The sequence below is a fragment of the Lathyrus oleraceus genome, chromosome 5, assembly GCF_024323335.1.
Source record: "Lathyrus oleraceus cultivar Zhongwan6 chromosome 5, CAAS_Psat_ZW6_1.0, whole genome shotgun sequence".
In the NCBI taxonomy this organism is placed as follows: domain Eukaryota; kingdom Viridiplantae; phylum Streptophyta; class Magnoliopsida; order Fabales; family Fabaceae; genus Lathyrus; species Lathyrus oleraceus.
In genome coordinates, this window is record NC_066583.1 from 143,177,704 (window position 1) to 143,195,669 (window position 17,966).

Genomic DNA, 17,966 nt, shown 5'->3' on the forward strand with positions numbered 1-17,966 from the left:
GAGATTTATAAAAATGTCTAGGTTTTTTCTCCTTCGAAAAAGTCTGATATGAGTCTGAGTAGGATAAGTCGTAGACCCTTATTTATTGATATGTTCTATTCTCACCCCTACTCTTAATTATGTGTCTGAATTTTTAGTAGTTATTACCACTTTGTCTACTGACCAACAAAATAATAATAACTAGTAAAGGACCCGTGCGTTCGCACGGGTCGCGCAAGTGCAATAATTTATTTTAAAAAAATTAAAATATAATATACTTTTTTGTTTATATATATATATATATATATATATATATATATATATATATATATATATATATATATATATATATAGTTGGATCAACGTACACAAATTTATTGCATGAGTTTTTTTTAATGTAATGGATGTTAAATGATCAATAAATGGGTTCAAAAAATTTCCACAAATAATTTTTTCCAGTTTGGGACATAATAAAGTAAAACATTATTAATTTATATTAATATAATTTGCTTAATTTTTTTGTATACTATATTAAGGAAATAATCAAAAAATATAATACAAAAATATTTTTACAATTTATTGGTATATTGATATATAATAAACATTTCATTGTTAATGTTATGAATAAACATTCCATTTATCATTGAGATTTTGGACATAAGAAATAAAAATATATTTATTTAGTAATGGATGGAATTTTCCAATCTGTTACTAATTTGAGGTATAAAAGCGCAAATATTAACCTTTATAATAAATGATTATTTAACCAAAACCTCATTTGTTTCAAAATATAGTAATGAATACTACCAAATGTTGAAATTAATTGCAATTGATACGGTAAGGTTTAATGCAACAAAAGATATTGAAACAAAAGATTCACAATTTTAGTTAAAATTGTGAGAAATAAGTCCAGCAACAAAAATGATTTAACTTCGTACAATTCTTTGGTCCTTAAAAAACTGGGTTTATACAAAACTTGTCCGCAACCTTTTAGGAAGTGATGATTCATTACCCTGTAAAAAACAATTACATCCATATAAACAAATGTTAAAACATAATGTATATTTTATACAACTCATTCAATAAAATTCTAATAATAAACAACGACATTTGTTGATATAATATAACTAATGAAAAACTTACGTTTTATAAGTTTTCAAAAACTTCTTTGAACATGACGTTTGTTGTAGAATTCAATGGATGGTTATCCTTGTCATGGATTAATATCTTAAGCCCTTTTTTGCTTTTGACCCTTAATATTGCAACATATAGTTGACCATGACTAAATACACTTCTAGGCAAATACAATCCAACATAATCCAATGACTGACCTTGAGATTTGTTAATTGTCATAGCATAACATATAGTTATGGGAAATTGCCTTCTAGTCATTTTGAATGGCCACGGAGATTGTGTTGGAGTCATATTTGTTGTAAAATATTTTACTGATATATTAAAAAGTGATACTTACATGTTACATCTACATGCTTTAAATAAGAGAGAATAGAAAACCTAATGGGCTTTGACTAATGGGCCTCATTACTAATAGAAATAATTACTATTTACAATCTAATATTTACAACACTCCCCCTCAAGCTGGTGAATGGATATCTATCATTCCCAGCTTGCAAGTAAGTTGCCTGAATCTTTCTGTTGGTAAGCCTTTTGTTAACACATCTGCCAGCTGATGCCCGGAAGGAACGTAAGATGTAGTTATCAGTCCACTATCCAACTTCTCTTTGATAAAATGTCGGTCAATCTCAATGTGTTTAGTCCTGTCATGTTGAACAGGATTATGAGCAATACTAATAGCCGATTTATTGTCACAAAACAATTTCATAGGACCTTCACATTGTATCTTCAAGTCTTCTAGAATTTGTTTCATCCATAATAGCTCACAAATTCCTAGTGCCATAGCTCTAAATTCTGCCTCGGCGCTTGATCGAGCAACTACACTTTGCTTCTTACTCTTCCAAGCTACAAGGTTACCACACAGAAAAGTACAATAGCCTGACGTAGATCTTCTGTCACTCACTGATCCGGCATAATCCGCATCAGTGTAGGTCTCCATAGTTAGATTTCCACCTCTTTTAAACAAAAGTCCTCTCCCTGGAGTTGCTTTAAGATATTGTAGAACGCGGTCTACAGCCTGCAAATGTCTCACCCTCGGATCATGCATGAATTGGCTCACCACACTGACTGCATATGCCAAATCTGGTCTAGTGTGTGCCAAGTAAATCAATTTTCCCACTAATCTCTGATATTGACCCTTGTCAACTTTGTCACTTTCCTCCTCAAAGCTTATCCTGTGATTTTGTTCAATGGGAACACTTGCAGGTTTGCATCCAAGTTTGCCAGTTTCCTGCAAAAGATCAAGCACATACTTCCTTTGAGAAATAAAGATGCCTTGCTTTGAGTAGGCTACCTCAATTCCCAAGAAATACTTGAGTTGCCCAAGGTCTTTCATCTCAAACTCTGCTGATAATTTCTCTTTGAGGAAATGTCTCTCAATCAAATCATCTCCTGTAACAATAATATCATCAACATAAACAAGAAGTACAATCAGTTTTCCTCCTTGTGAATGTTTAAAAAATAAAGTGTGGTCTCCTTGACTTTGCTTATAGCCCAAACACATCATTGCCTTTGTGAATCTTCCAAACCATGCCCGAGGGGACTGCTTTAGTCCATATAAGGCTTTCTTCAATTTACACACCTTGTTAACTCCATTTGTTATGCCAACACCTGGTGGAATCTCCATATACACTTCTTCCTCTAAGTCTCCATGCAAGAACGCATTTTTAACATCAAACTGTTGCAATTCCCATCCACATGAAGCAGCAAGAGATAGTAAAATTCGAACAGTATTCATCTTTGCCACTGGGGCAAATGTCTCCTCATAATCAATACCATACGTCTGAGTATAACCTTTTGCCACTAGTCTTGCTTTGTACCGATCAAGTGTACCATCAGATTTGTACTTTACAGTATAGATCCATCTGCATCCAACTGGACTTTTGTCTCTTTTCCTTTCAATAATCTCCCAAGTACCATTTTTTCAAGTGCTCTCATTTCCTCATCCATAGCTTGGACCCAATTTCTATTTTGCAATGCTTCTTCAACAGATGATGGGATTTTCACAGAATCAACAGCTACAATAAAACTTTGATATTGTGTGGAAAGATGTTTAGTGGAAACATATTGAGAGATAGGGTGTCGATATAGGGAGGGACAAGATCTTTTATCCTTCCTCAAAGCAATGGGTAAATCAACTGGATTAGTGTCACAAGTATCAGAAATGGCACAATCATCACTAGAGGAATCATTTTCAGTACTTACCTCCTGTTCAGGCGATTGAATTTGTTTCTGGAGAAGGTCAGGTTTACTTCTTCTCTGATACACTAGAGTTGGTGCTGGAGGTGCTGATTCCTGTAAAACAGAAGGCCTTGAAGGACCAAGAACACTTACTAGCTCAGATTCAGGTGTTGAACTAGGACTCAAACTCAAACTAGGTGACAACTCGGGTTCAAGAGAGGGAACACTGATAGGTGTTCTAGGGAGGCTAGGACCAAGGATCAGAAACTCGGACTCAGACTCTAACTCTGACTCTAAGTCACTTATGTTCTCCCCCTGAGACTGAGAACGAGTGAAATATGACACATTTTCATGAAAGGTGACATCTTTGGAGACAAAGAATTTTCGACTCGGAGGATGATAACATTTGTACCCTCTTTTGTTGGGTGCATAACCCAGAAAGATACATCTGACAGCACGGGGATCCAATTTGTTGCGATATTGTTTGTGAACATGAACAAAAGCAACACAACCAAAAATGCGAGACTCAAGAGTGTGTAAGATAGGAACAGATGGAAAACGTGAAAGCATAAATTGGACAGGACTTTTATTACCTAACACTCGAGATGGGACCCGGTTAATCAGATAGGCAGCAGTAAGAACTGCCTCACCCCAATAAGAGGTAGGAACAGACATTTGAAAAAGGAGAGATCTAGCAACTTCAAGTAAATGACGATTTTTTCTTTCTGCGACACCGTTTTGTTGTGGGGTGTCAACACATGTGAATTCATGGAGAATGCCATGTTTACTAGTGAAGTTGGAAAAGGTATGATTGACATATTCTTTACCATTGTCAGAACGAATTCTTTTTATGCCTTTCCCAAATTGCGTTTGTACCATATTATAAAATTGGATAAATATTTGTGGTACTTCGGATTTAGTATTCATCAAGAAAATCCAAGTTACCCGAGTACAATCATCAATAAATGAGACAAACCATTTTGCACCAAAAATATTAGAGGTAGGGGCAGGTCCCCAAACATCAGAATGAATCAAATCAAAAGGTTCATCACTTTTATTAAAACTGGAAGGAAAAGATACACTATTGTGTTTTGCCAACTGACAAACATCACACTTAAAAGACTCAACAGAATGGTGTAAGAACAACGACGGAAACATAGACTTAATTATATAAAATGGAGGATGACCGAGACGCTTGTGCTGAAGCCAAATTTGTGAGGCTGAAGAGGAAGACTGAGATTGGAAACAGGAGGACAACACCTTTGGATGGTCATCAGAGAAGTAGTATAACCCTTCCTTTTCCTTAGCAATTCCAATCGTCTGCCCCGTGGTAAGGTCCTGAAAAACACAATGGGACATAGAAAAAATTACTTTACAATTCAGATCACGGGTAAGCTTATGGATGGAAATTAAATTGTGGGAAAGTGTGGGAACATGAAGCACAGATTGCAATTGGAATGGAGGTTGCAAGTCAATATTTCCAGTGCCAACAACACAAGCATGAGAGCCATCAGCAACAGTGATATAAGGAATACTCGAAGGTGTGGTATAAGAGCATAATAATGTGGAATCAAATGTCATATGATTAGTAGCACCAGAGTCAAGAATCCACGCATTCTTAGGAATATTACCACAAACAGTAAGAGATCGGGTGGGAGGTGGAGGTGGAGGAGGTGGAGGTGGTTGATCATTAATAATCTCAGCCATTGAAAGGACAATCGAGAGAAAACAAACCAAGAAACAGGATGGGTTAGGGTTTCAAAGATGAGTGAACAAAAACAAGAAGCACGGTGTGCTACAACACAAAACAACAATGACCCAAACACCCAAAAACAACAACAAACTGCAAACTGCAGTAAAAAAAACTCCGCTACAAGGCGGCTAGGGTTTAGGCGGAAGCAAATCCCCCAAAATCGGGAGCTCTTGATACCATGTTGTAAAATATTTTACTGATATATTAAAAAGTGATACTTACATGTTACATCTACATGCTTTAAATAAGAGAGAATAGAAAACCTAATGGGCTTTGACTAATGGGCCTCATTACTAATAGAAATAATTACTATTTACAATCTAATATATACAATAATATCCATTCTTGGAATATAGATAACCCCTCCAATATTCTTTCCAGATATAATCTTTGCCTCGATAACATGGTTTGCCAATCTTGTAACTATAAGCCTTGTTCCATTGCAGAGACCTTCAGGTTGATCAATGTTTCGAAGCAACATAATAGGGGTCCCAATCTTCAATTTAATCTTGTGGTTAGGTAGACCGGAAGTTGTAAGTGTATTCAAAAATTCCGGGGTCAAAACATCAAAAGCTTCATTTCCTTCACCGTCAAAAGTGTCTACAGAATCTGAACTTAAATATTCCTTTTCTTCACCTTTGGGAAAATTTTTGAAATTTTATTATTATAAATCTATGTTAGTACATATAAATATATGAATGTATCTATAAATATGTTTACAATGGATAACGCATACCTGGTATGAATCCCAAAACGTATTGATTTATGATGTCAACCGTTTCAATTGTTCCTGGCAATATAGCTCTTGATTGCAAAAATTCTGGATTCTTGTAATTGTTAAGAAAATTCGGATATGTTTCACTAACAATGGCTTCTAGTGGATCATCATAGTTAGAAATTAAGAAATCATTTGGAATAGGAATATCCGTGTAACCATCGTTAGGTTCTTCCAATTTCCCATCGCCAACTTTTAATATCCAATTAGAAAACAATTCTAATTCAGATGTACTTGAAGTATTGCCGGCTTGTTGGAGTCGCATGTTCTTTGTAAGCTTCAACACAACACAATGATCCCAGATGTATGATGAATTTATTGTAGAATGTATTATATCTGAACGGCTGCCCTTTGGTATAACTGGTAATATTTGCCGAAAATCTCCACCAAATACAATTACTTTCCCTCCGAATAATTTGTCAGAACAATTGGAACGCCCCATTATGTCTTTAAGGGTTTTATCAAACGCTTCAAAACAAAATCTATGTGCCATTGGAGCTTCATCCCAAATTATCAACTTTGTCATTTTTAGTAGCTCTGCACGATCACTACCTTTGTCGATATTACATGTAGAAGACTCCATTGTAGGTATTGGAATCTTGAACATTGAATGAGCCGTTCGACCTCCTGGAAGTAGTAGTGAAGCTATGCCCGATGAAGCAACAGTTAAACAAATTTGTTTCTTTGATCTTATGTAGGAAGCTAGAGTTCTCCACATGTAGGTTTTCCCTGTGCCACCATATCCATACAAAAAAAATACGCCTCCTTGTTGATTGTTTACTGCTTCCATTATTCGCTTGAATACACCTCTTTGCTCATCTAATTTAAAAAAAATACATAGCAAACATGCAGTGAATAAATTAATTATACATTAAAAAAAATTGTAAGATAAAATCATACTTTAAAAGTTAACTTTATAAAATTATGACAAAACTTACAAACATTTAACATATTTACCTGTAAGATTTAAGAACAAATTATTGTATTCTTGCAATTGTTCGGCTGGATTGTAACTCCACTCTTCGTATATGAGCTTATTTCCCAACTGCTCAACCACATATCCACTTGGATAAGGCATTCCAGCAAATTCCTTTAGACTTCGGCTCTTCCTTTGAAGATTTCGTTCAATCTCAATTAATGTTAAATTCATTATCTCTTCATCTGACAACCTCAAACCTTTATACAATAGTAATTATAAGTGTAAATTATAAAATAAATTTACTTTTAAGAATCAAACAAATAAATATAATAAAAATTCACAATATAGGAAAAATAATACCTCTATTGTTTGCAATTCGCTGTTGAGCATATAGTATTCCATCAGCTAAGAGATGACATGTTTTACTCCATACATGTCTTGGCCTGTTAATGCTGCCTGATAATAACATGTGAACAAATAGTAATCTCAAATATTGACATGAACCCCAATGATTTGCCTCTTTAATAGCTGCAATGAATTCTCTATCATCGCCGATAAAACCCATAGCAAAACAGGCATCCCGGAAAGTATCATATTTTACGTTATTCACTGTTTTTATATCATTATAACTGCGGGAGCCTTTGACATGTGTGAGCATCAATCTAAGATAGTACAATTCGCCAGTTGTTGGAGGAACCCATATAAGCCTACCAATTGTGTAACCTTTTTTACGGGGTTTCCATTCTCTTTTTTTCTTAACATAAACAAATTTTGAAACAAATTTGCTGTAAGTTAAATTTTGTGCTTCAGGATACTTGCAATTTGCTTCGAACCATGATGTAAACATCGATTCAGTTACACTTGGTTTTTCCAGAACTGTATTGATACGATCAAAATCAGTGTAATATACCGAATTTTGACCTTCACAATGAAAGTACAGTCTCTCAACAGCTGGTTTTCTACCATGGATTGGAAAGGAGAATATCCTCCAAGATGTTTCACTCGGAGAAACGTACCTACAAATAATATAATGAAAGACAATGGATTTAAAATTAATAGAATGATTATTGTAGACAGAATATATAAATTTTATTATAACACATATAGTCAAAACAGTGTACATATAAAATTTTCTACACCATGCATGTAAAGAAAAATTGCACACTTTTAGTTGAAATAGATAAATTGCATGACATCATATTTCAAGTGATATATTAGAAACGTACCTACAATCAATATACTGTTTGATCTCATCAATATTCTGCGGCTGGTTGGAAGTTCCATCATCATTCGGTACAATGGCAGTGGTGATTCTGTCGTAACCTTTGTTGATGTACTTGAATAAGTACTTAATCGATGTACTTTGATTGCACCATTCCATGTTTATGTGAGCTTAGTACTTTGTCAACAACTTTGCATTGTATGGAACAACATTCCGGTTATCGACTTGAATTCCATTCTTAAGAATTGTATGTCCATTGTCCCTTCTTCTATATACCGGAAACCCATCTTGATCAACAATTGTTTCGGGCTGAAACTGTTTTGGAAAATATTTAGAACATTTTCCATCTTTCATGCACGGTGAAGATCGATTTGCAAATCCACACGGGCCATGAATCATGTGAGTTTTAACCAAATTATACAACTCTTCATTGGTATCTTGGTCAGGTATTTCAGCTGAAATAATGCGATCAATATCACTTGGAGTTGGATATTTGTTAGATGGATGGAGGAAAATTAAGATGTGAGCATGTGGTAATCCTCTCTTTTGAAACTCAATTGTATACATATCTATAAAAATAAATATATAAAATATATACAATAGTCAATACACGAATGATAAATTTAAAAATAACAATACGATTAATTGAATATGGAATAAGTTACTCACATGCAAGAACTTTCCCCAATAGACTTTTCTTTGTGAGATCAGACAAAAGCTCATCAAATTTCATTTTAAAGACTCTTGAAATGATGTCAGGACGATCTGATGCTTTTAGATGATCAAAACCAAGCAAACGCTGAATTTCAGGCCAGTTGGGGTTACATGTGAATGTAATGAAAAGATCTGGAAATCCGACATAGCTGCATATTGTTATTCCGTCAAAGTATAGTTGATCCATATATCTACGACTACCAACGTATGAAGAAGGTAGCACAACCCTCTTACATGTGTTTGACCCGTGCGTTTCTCCATTTGAATTATATTCATTCAAATTGTGATACTTGCCAACCCTCAGTTTTGACTGATTCTTTCGAAGCCACCTAAGTCTTTCTGATTCCATCATTGTAAAACCATCTACCAAAAATTGTTGATAAAGTCTCCTTGATCGCAACAATGTTTGTGCTTCATTAATCTTGATTGAATTCTAAAGGCCAACCACTCTCTTATTGTAAGTCGATTTCGCTTTGTTGCTTCTTCCCAAGGAATATCTTTATTGTTCTGTTCTGACTGTGTTATGTCTGTGAAGTGGCGAATATTTGTCCCTTTATCACGGTGCCTCACATTAGGTCTATATCCATCCTCACCATATGGAAATAATAATGGGTACTGATATCCTAAATAACCGGTATGATACTCATCTATCCTTTGAAGTTCGCCACATTGTTTTTGCACTATAATGTCTCTTTTTTCTGCAGTGTCGACATCTCCAACAATTAAAGCATCTACTTCGGATACAGTTGGTTGATTATATATCCTTCCATCATTTCTTTGTTCAGATATTAAACGAAGTTTTAAATCAGAAACACCTTCTTCACAAAGTCTGTCCCTTGCCATGCGAAATGATTGTGCATGAACATTATGTTCATATAACATTTCAGATAGTTTTCTCATAATATTAACATCAACTCCACTTTTTGACCTATAATGAAAAGAGTTGAAACAGTTTATTGCAAGTTTCTTAAATAAATAAATTTAAAGTTTGGAAAATAATAGATATCTAACCTGAATCCATGCATTCTGTATTCAATTTCATTCTCAGTGTCATAAATATATAGTTGTGCAAATCGTGGATTTTGACCTGGCATCGGTAACATGCTTCCTATTCAGTGACATGATTGACCTTGGATACGAAAATTGGGAGGGCATCTACCGTTGTTAAATCGATTGTCCACTTTCGCACCGGGAGATGTAAATGCAAACATAACGTTGTACATTCGAATTTGTTATTGGAAATTTTTTGATTCACATGATTCGTTGTCAAACAACAGATGTTGTAGAACTTTAGGAGCGGGTTTTAACAAAGGTAACTGAACTTTTCCTGATCCACAACACATGGAAAATTTAGGATTGGACGCATGACGACATTTGTTTTACCTTTCCGAATACCACATATTTGCACCACAATATTGACATTCAATGACAGGATCCCCTATATCATAATACCCTCCTGATCATCAATAGTATTTAATTCATATGTTAAATGAGTTGTATTTCATAATAATAAAATATTCTTTATAGTAAATCATTTTAAAATACCTGATGTAATTTCAAAAGTTTCCATAGCATCTGTTCCATTAGACATTTCATCTTCATCAAAACTTGAATTTGTTGCTGAACTGTAACCTTTTGACATAACATTTATTGTGTTAAGAATATTGTAATATTCTATGACATATCATAAACAAATTAACTCAAATGAAAAATAATTAAGAATATACCGTCAGATTCATCATTCATATTATCGTCTCCACTATCAGATGCAAAAAGCTCATTGAGTTGCAATTCTGGTATTGGATCTTGGTTTGATGTTGTTGCAGCAAATGTATTGTCAAACCTCTTAGATAAGTTAACTCCTAATTTGGTAATGTTTCTGCTTGATATCCTTTTTGATCTGATATTATTATTGGTACTTGGCTTAGTCTTTAAGGGCGAATGAAGTTGACGACTTACTTCAACGTTGGCTATACCATGACCGTCATTTAGTATGTTTGGCGAAAGTTCTGATAGTGGTATCCTCAAAGCTGTTGAGTCATTGCCGCGTCTTTTATCAAATGTACCGTTTTCTTTTAGAGCAGTTTTCAACCTCTTAGATTTCTTGTCATCAATAACACTCTTTCTATAAGTTCTGGCTTTTGCAGCATTCTTCCTCCTCAAAATAGTTTTAAAATGTAATTCTTCATCTACCATTTTGAATATTTTCTATTATAGTACTCACTCAGGCTCTATAATTCAAAATGATCATACTTGATCATACATCTGAAAAAATTACACATATATAACAGATATTATATATCTTCATCATTATAAATAAAACAAAAGATATATAATTTTATAGTGAATAAAAATATCAAAGGTTCACCTGATAAAAAACATAACTTACATTGCCATGGCTTTATTTGAATAAAGTTTTCTTACAGCTTTTGCTCATTCAACATGATAAGTTCATTTCTTGAATTTGGAACAATACTTGAAATGCTAACATATATCTCAATCTTGTACCTATAGTATTTTAAACGAAGAAAATAATATGATTAATAACAAATCCATTACCAAATTTATTTGCAATTCATCTAGATTATATGTACCTTGGTATAGGCTGTTTGACTTTTTGCCCACATGAACATTCATAAGCTTTTTCAGGATTAGGTGCCTTCGAAGAACACCTTGTGCAACCATAATAAAACCATCCATACTTTGAGACAGCAAATTTCAATGTGGTTGCTACAGTAACACATAAAGTTTCCTAAAAGCAAATCAAAAATGATATTAATTTCAAAAAGCAAACACTGTAATTGTAATAGTAAAGATAAATTCGGCTCTATAGTATTCAACTTACATGTTTGATTTTGCAGAACTGACTTAAGGACATATATTTCGCATTATGAACAAACCTTTCTACTGGCGAATACTGAGAACCACCAGACCAATTAGAAAGAGATTTTGCAGATTGAGTAGGTTTCTCCTTCTGTTCATTAGTAGGCAACCTATAGAAATAAGATTGTTTTTGAAATTAAAAATTATGTATAATAATCTGAATATAAATAAATAAATAAAATCCATACTTAGACATAAAATCTTGAATTTCATGGATGTCTTCATTTATCAACAATTTGGAACCACTCCATGCATTTGACACTGTAAATTGTATAATTAATATAAAAATTATTGAACGTATAATGAAAAATACAAATCAGCTATGTATTTATAAAGTCTGATAGTGTAATACCTTGGCCATCTTTTACCATTGCATGAGTGAGCAGAATTACAATAACTCCATTGTTTTTAGGATCATTGTAGTAAGCCAAAAATTTTGATCCATAGATTTCTCATAAATTGCAATTTATGCAATTAATCCTATTTTGCAATATAAATAAACAATATTATATGATGGGATTCAGTGATGCAAAATATATAAATTTATCAAACACATAAGTTATGAAAACAATGCGCATTACTTCAAAGCTTTCAGCACAACAGAAACAACAACTTTCTTCCCCGGAGTGTTGGATTGGATATGGTTTATCTCACTAACAGCACCAATAATATCTACATTAAAGTAAGGTTCATTATTGAATGTGTTTGCAAATATATAAGTTATATAAGTTATAATAGAATTTAAATTACCTTCCAGTCTATCGGTTTTACATTTGCCTTGAAGTATCTCACCAAAATCTTTAAAGAAATATCCTTTTGGTGGAATATTTTGAAGTTCGATTACCTTCATTGTGGTACCACTAAGAAACACAATTTTTTTTGAATGATCACATACCTTCCACTGAAAATCATTGTTATAGACACTGCCATTGTTTATAATGCAGGTCATATTCTCCTTAATGACCTCTTTCCATTTTAGTAAATGGTCATGACGAATAAGGACCTGAATCCGATCACCCTAACAAAATAAAAATAATCTTCTTTTTATATGTTATACAAAAAAGCATTTTGTTGTAATTACTAACTATCGTACAAAAATCTATACTTAAAAAAAGAAAAGCAATTTACCAAGGAATCCATAACAATCATCTCCAAATGTTCAATACCCTTATTATTCACAACACTCCAAACATCCATTATTCGAACAGCAAGACGCCAAGTTTCTTTTGAGTCATTGATGTCTTTCACAGAATCAACCTTTCTACTCATTTTCACTGAAAAAAAATTCAAAAATTAATGTAACTGCAAATTTAGATGACTATAAAATTACAAACCTAATAACCTGGAAAAAAAAAAGAGTATATAAATTTGATAGAGGTGTGTGGCAAAATGCTGAAAACGATCCAACCTTTGATGTTACACATATATAACATCGAATTGATTAGCAGCATTCTTGAAGAAGAAGGCGTGAAGACTGTTGTGTTTCCAAGGAAATTTTCGGCGTGCAAGTAATAAGAAAAGGCATTTTTTTATGTTGTCGAGGCAAATTTATTAAATTGTAAAATGGTAGAGTTAGTTAAAATGGTATAATATTGTCAGTGGTTTTGGAATATTTTGAGTTATTAAGTGAGTAAATGGGATTAATAATGATGATAATAAATATTAATAAATAACAATATTAATAATAATAATTAATATCAATTTATTCAATTAAATAAAACCCTAATTTTCATCAAATCGTTTCATATTACTTCTCCCTCTTTTCATATTCTCGGTTTGACATCTCAGAAAGACCACTTAAAAAATCAGTATATTTATTATTAAAAAAATTCATTTTGTCATTTAAAGAAAATCAAGTAACGATAATATTTGGCAAAAAAACTACAATAATAATTAATTTGATTTCAGAATATTGATTTCATTTTGGAATGATAAGATTGCAACAACAATAAAATAACGGTAATATTTATTATTAAAAAAATTCATTTTGTCATTTAAAGAAAATCAAGCAACGATAATATTTGGCAAAAAAACTACAATAATAACTAATTTGATTTCAGGATATTAATTTCATTTTGGAATGATAAGATTGCAACAACAATAAAATAACAGTAATATTTTTTAGTAGTATAAATAGGTAATTTATTTTATCACATTTTTCACTCACATCTAGTCTAAATTTGACCAATTTATTTTATTTAATTTTAATTTTTTTTTGTACACATTTCATTTGAAAATAAACCTCAATCAACATAACACATGCTCCAATATTTATTATCATCATTATTAATCCCATTTACCCACTCAATCAACATAACACATGCTCCAATTTTATGCAAAATGATGGAAGTCCTCTTTGTATCCCAAATCAACAAAACACCCCATATTTTGGAAATCCACCTCTTATTCCAAATCCACACCATAATTCAAGATTTCAAAATTCTCTTTTTATCCCAAATTCATAAAATAATTCACCAATTGGAAATTACTCATATCATACATCACCTTACCCGATGAAAAACTCTCTTTTAATGTATTTTGATATATTTGAATCAATTTTTTAATTATATTTTATATAATATATAGTTGAATCAATTTTTACGTTGTCGAAGCAAATTTATTAAATTGTAAAATGGTAGAATTAGTTAGAGTATTAAATAGAGTTTAGTACGAAATTACTTATAGGAACATGAAATTAGCTGTATTATGGATTGTAATTAGGGTAATTAAGTAATTATGGTGGTAATTAACTTTTATATATTAAAAGTAGATAATAATAATAATAATAATAATAATAATAATAGAATGGAGAAGTTGCATAATCATTTGATTATGCAAAATCTAATTTTCATAGGTGTAATGAGTTGTAAAAGATGTATATCATTTATTCTAATTGCTAGAAATTGATTTATTAGTAATTATTGCAGCGCAAGTTTTAATTTTTTTCAAGTAATTTCATTTTCTTATGTAGAAATATAATAACATGTATGAATAAATTAGTAACATATATGGATAAATTTCCTTATATATAAATATATTAATATATATGAAGAAATTTCTTTTTGTAGAAATATAATGACATATATGAAGAAAAAAAGTTATGTACAAGTATAATTATATAGATGGACAAATTTCTCTATATACAAATATATTAAAATATCTCATATAAGGACAATTTGGTTTTTTACAAATAATATATAGATCTTTTATAAACATTACATATATATATATATATATATATATATATATATATATATATATATATATATATATATATATATATATATATATATATAAACTAGTAACAAATATTAACGCGTATGTAATATATGTTTCCTATCAATGTTATAAAACATAGCAGTCACCTTTAAAAAAAAGGTTAATAACTTTTTTGCCCCCCTACCATTTGAGTTATTTTTAAAAAATTCCATTGTAAAAAAAAGTTTGGATTTCCCCTACCTTTTGAAAATTCTCTCAACCCCCTAGTTAGGTCAACTCATAAAAAATGCTTATGTGGCACTGATTTTTTTCATTTATCCATTTAATTTATAATCTACATGGGTAAGAGACTCATGAAAATGGCAATAATATCCCTAATCGTAATATAAAAAATAAAATTGAAATTGGGATTTTTTCAGAAACCCTAAATCCATCGTATCTTCCATATGATCAATAATCTCTTCAGTTTGTACATCATCAATAAGATGAGTAGATCCTTCATGAAGTCCTGATATCTTCCTCCAAAGTCTAAATCCCCATAGCCCAACTCGTTGACTAAGCTAACAACCTCGAAAACTCCATTTATCAGGGTCTTTCCCTTCAACAATGATTTAGTTTCCTCCCTTAAAAAATAAGTGGTTATCATACATAAAGTTTCCCCTATGGTAAAATATTACACTCAATAACCTCATTTCTGCCAAACAAAACAAATTTTACATAGGGTTAAAACATAACTATGATAAGCGAAAATGTGACCACGGAATACTGACACTTTGCATTATGACCACTAAAAAAGAGGGAAAGAAGTAACCTTAGTACCTTTTGGATACCAATAAAGTTTGTCCCTTTGCGCACAAGAAAACAACGTAATACTACAATTGTAGGAGAAAATATGAACGAAAACATGATACTACTTCAATCTACTTTACTACAACACCAGTAATCGAAGACACAAGGCAATTATGTTCCATGGATGTTGAACGAAAACGAAGACTTTGGTTTTATGATTTCTAAAAAGCCCAATTTTGATTTTCTTTTTTATATTACAACTGGGGGGTATTATTGTCATTTCCATGGGTCGCTTATGTAACACCCTAAACCATGACTCATAATTAAAAGGATAAAATACATATTTTAGGATGCTACTCAAACATAACATGCACATACTCTAAATATTTTCAAAACTCACAACGAAACTCGAATAAATAACATAACTTCAATGATCTCATTAAATTGAAAATACTTAATCCAAATAACATAGTCCAATGATTTACTCAAAGCAAATAACACGCCATATACCTGATGTTACAGATCATAGCATATAAACCAACTAAATAGCGATAAATAATAAAATAAATAAAGAAAAGCTCTGAGACCATCTTCCAACTCACAACAACAATTACTCCTCCTGAGCATCTGTACGACAATGTACAGAGCAACACAAAATAAACAAGAAAGTGATGAGAATACGCTCAAATTTATTAAGGATGTAAAAGAGTACAAGGGTAAATTAAATTATACAATCAACAACACACATTCAATTACACATTAGCACAATAATCCAATTCACATAGCTTTTATATATGCAATGTGAACTGCAACTCAACTTTATCCATGTGGTACCAATTTGGACCTTAGAGGTTTGTTACTAATCTCGTCTACTCAACAATGGTTCTTAATTTGAACCGGGTCCTCACTTTTGAACCCAGGGTTCCCACTTCAGAACCCCAGACGATCACAGGTCCCCACTTTTGAACCCATGACTCGCCTCTTTAAACATACCGACATAATATGATACATGTCATACAATAATGTAATAACAACAGTTATGGTTCCAATTCTAACCATAATCAATAATGAAATACAACATTCAACGATAGTCTCCACTTATGAACTACACACCTCAATATAACACATACAATTTCATTCGCAACACAACATCTCATAAACATAAGCACAATTTAACACTCATAGTTATACAATTAATTATAACACTTCACATAATTATACATGTAATTATCAAAAACCATTCATGTATAAGCATCATCCTTAACATCAATATCAACATCACTTATCGTGAGGTATTCATCAATTTAATATATTACAACAATTAAAAGTTCTTTCATCATTATTAACCATCAGATAATATTACACCTTAAGGAAAACAAATTATTCACACCCTTAAATTCAGATTTAGTCTATTAGGGTATCACCATGAGATAGTTTTATGTGTTACCTTTCCAATGCTTCATTTAAATCGTGCCCCAAAAGGATCCACAAAACTCAAGTTAAGATAAAAAAAATCGTATTTGCACAAGATCTGTCTGGTTGTGACGGGTGGACCATCACAAAGCTGACAACTATCATCTCGTTGGATGCAATGACGGACAACCCGTCACAAGGGTGACATTCGTCACCACTACAAAATTCAAAATTCTAAGTTTTTTTCACCATTAGAGGTATTCCGAAGCTCCGATTTCGATTCCATAAAAAGTCAAACACCCGGAATTCGATACCCAATAATTATATCACATTAAACATATAAATTTACCATATATTAACATCTTAATTCACCATTTGTACATGGATTCAAGATTATGTTCATGTAATCAAAATTCATCACTTTCAGCAAAACAATCATATTCATAGCAAATTCATCACTTTCAACAAAACCATCATATTCAGAACAATCAACTCCCTCATCCGACTCTCCAGCTCCCACTTCACGCTCCTTCTAGCAAGTCCTCCCCATACGACCTTCACCAAGACGATCTCTTTACCCCTAAAGTTTTTCACTTCTCAATCATCAATTCTCAATAGTGATGCCTCCACCATCAAAATGTCCCTCACTTGCACATCATCCATTTGATTAACATGAGACGAATCTGTAACATACTTCTGAAGCTGAGACACATGAAACACACTATGAAGATTCAAAAGAGACGGTGGTAAAGTAACTTTGTAGGCCACACCTCCTACTCTCTTCAAAATCTAATAAGGACCAGTGAAATGCGGCATGAGCTTTTAAGATTTCATATCACAACCAACACCAGACACTGGAGTGACTCTCAAGAATACATAATCTCCCTCTCGAAACTCAAGTAATTTCCTCCTTTTATCATGATTAACCTTTTGTCGACTCTGCGAAGCTTTTATCTTCTCCTGAATCATCTTGATCTTCTAAGTCATC

At 32.3% G+C, this 17,966-nt stretch overlaps 1 pseudogene; it reads right to left on the bottom strand.

Annotated features, from left to right (window-relative positions):
- Nucleotides 1–1,125: 1,125 nt before the first annotated feature.
- On the bottom strand, nucleotides 1,126–10,870 carry LOC127079304 (uncharacterized; annotated as a pseudogene).
- Between the last annotated feature and the right edge of the window lie 7,096 nt (nucleotides 10,871–17,966).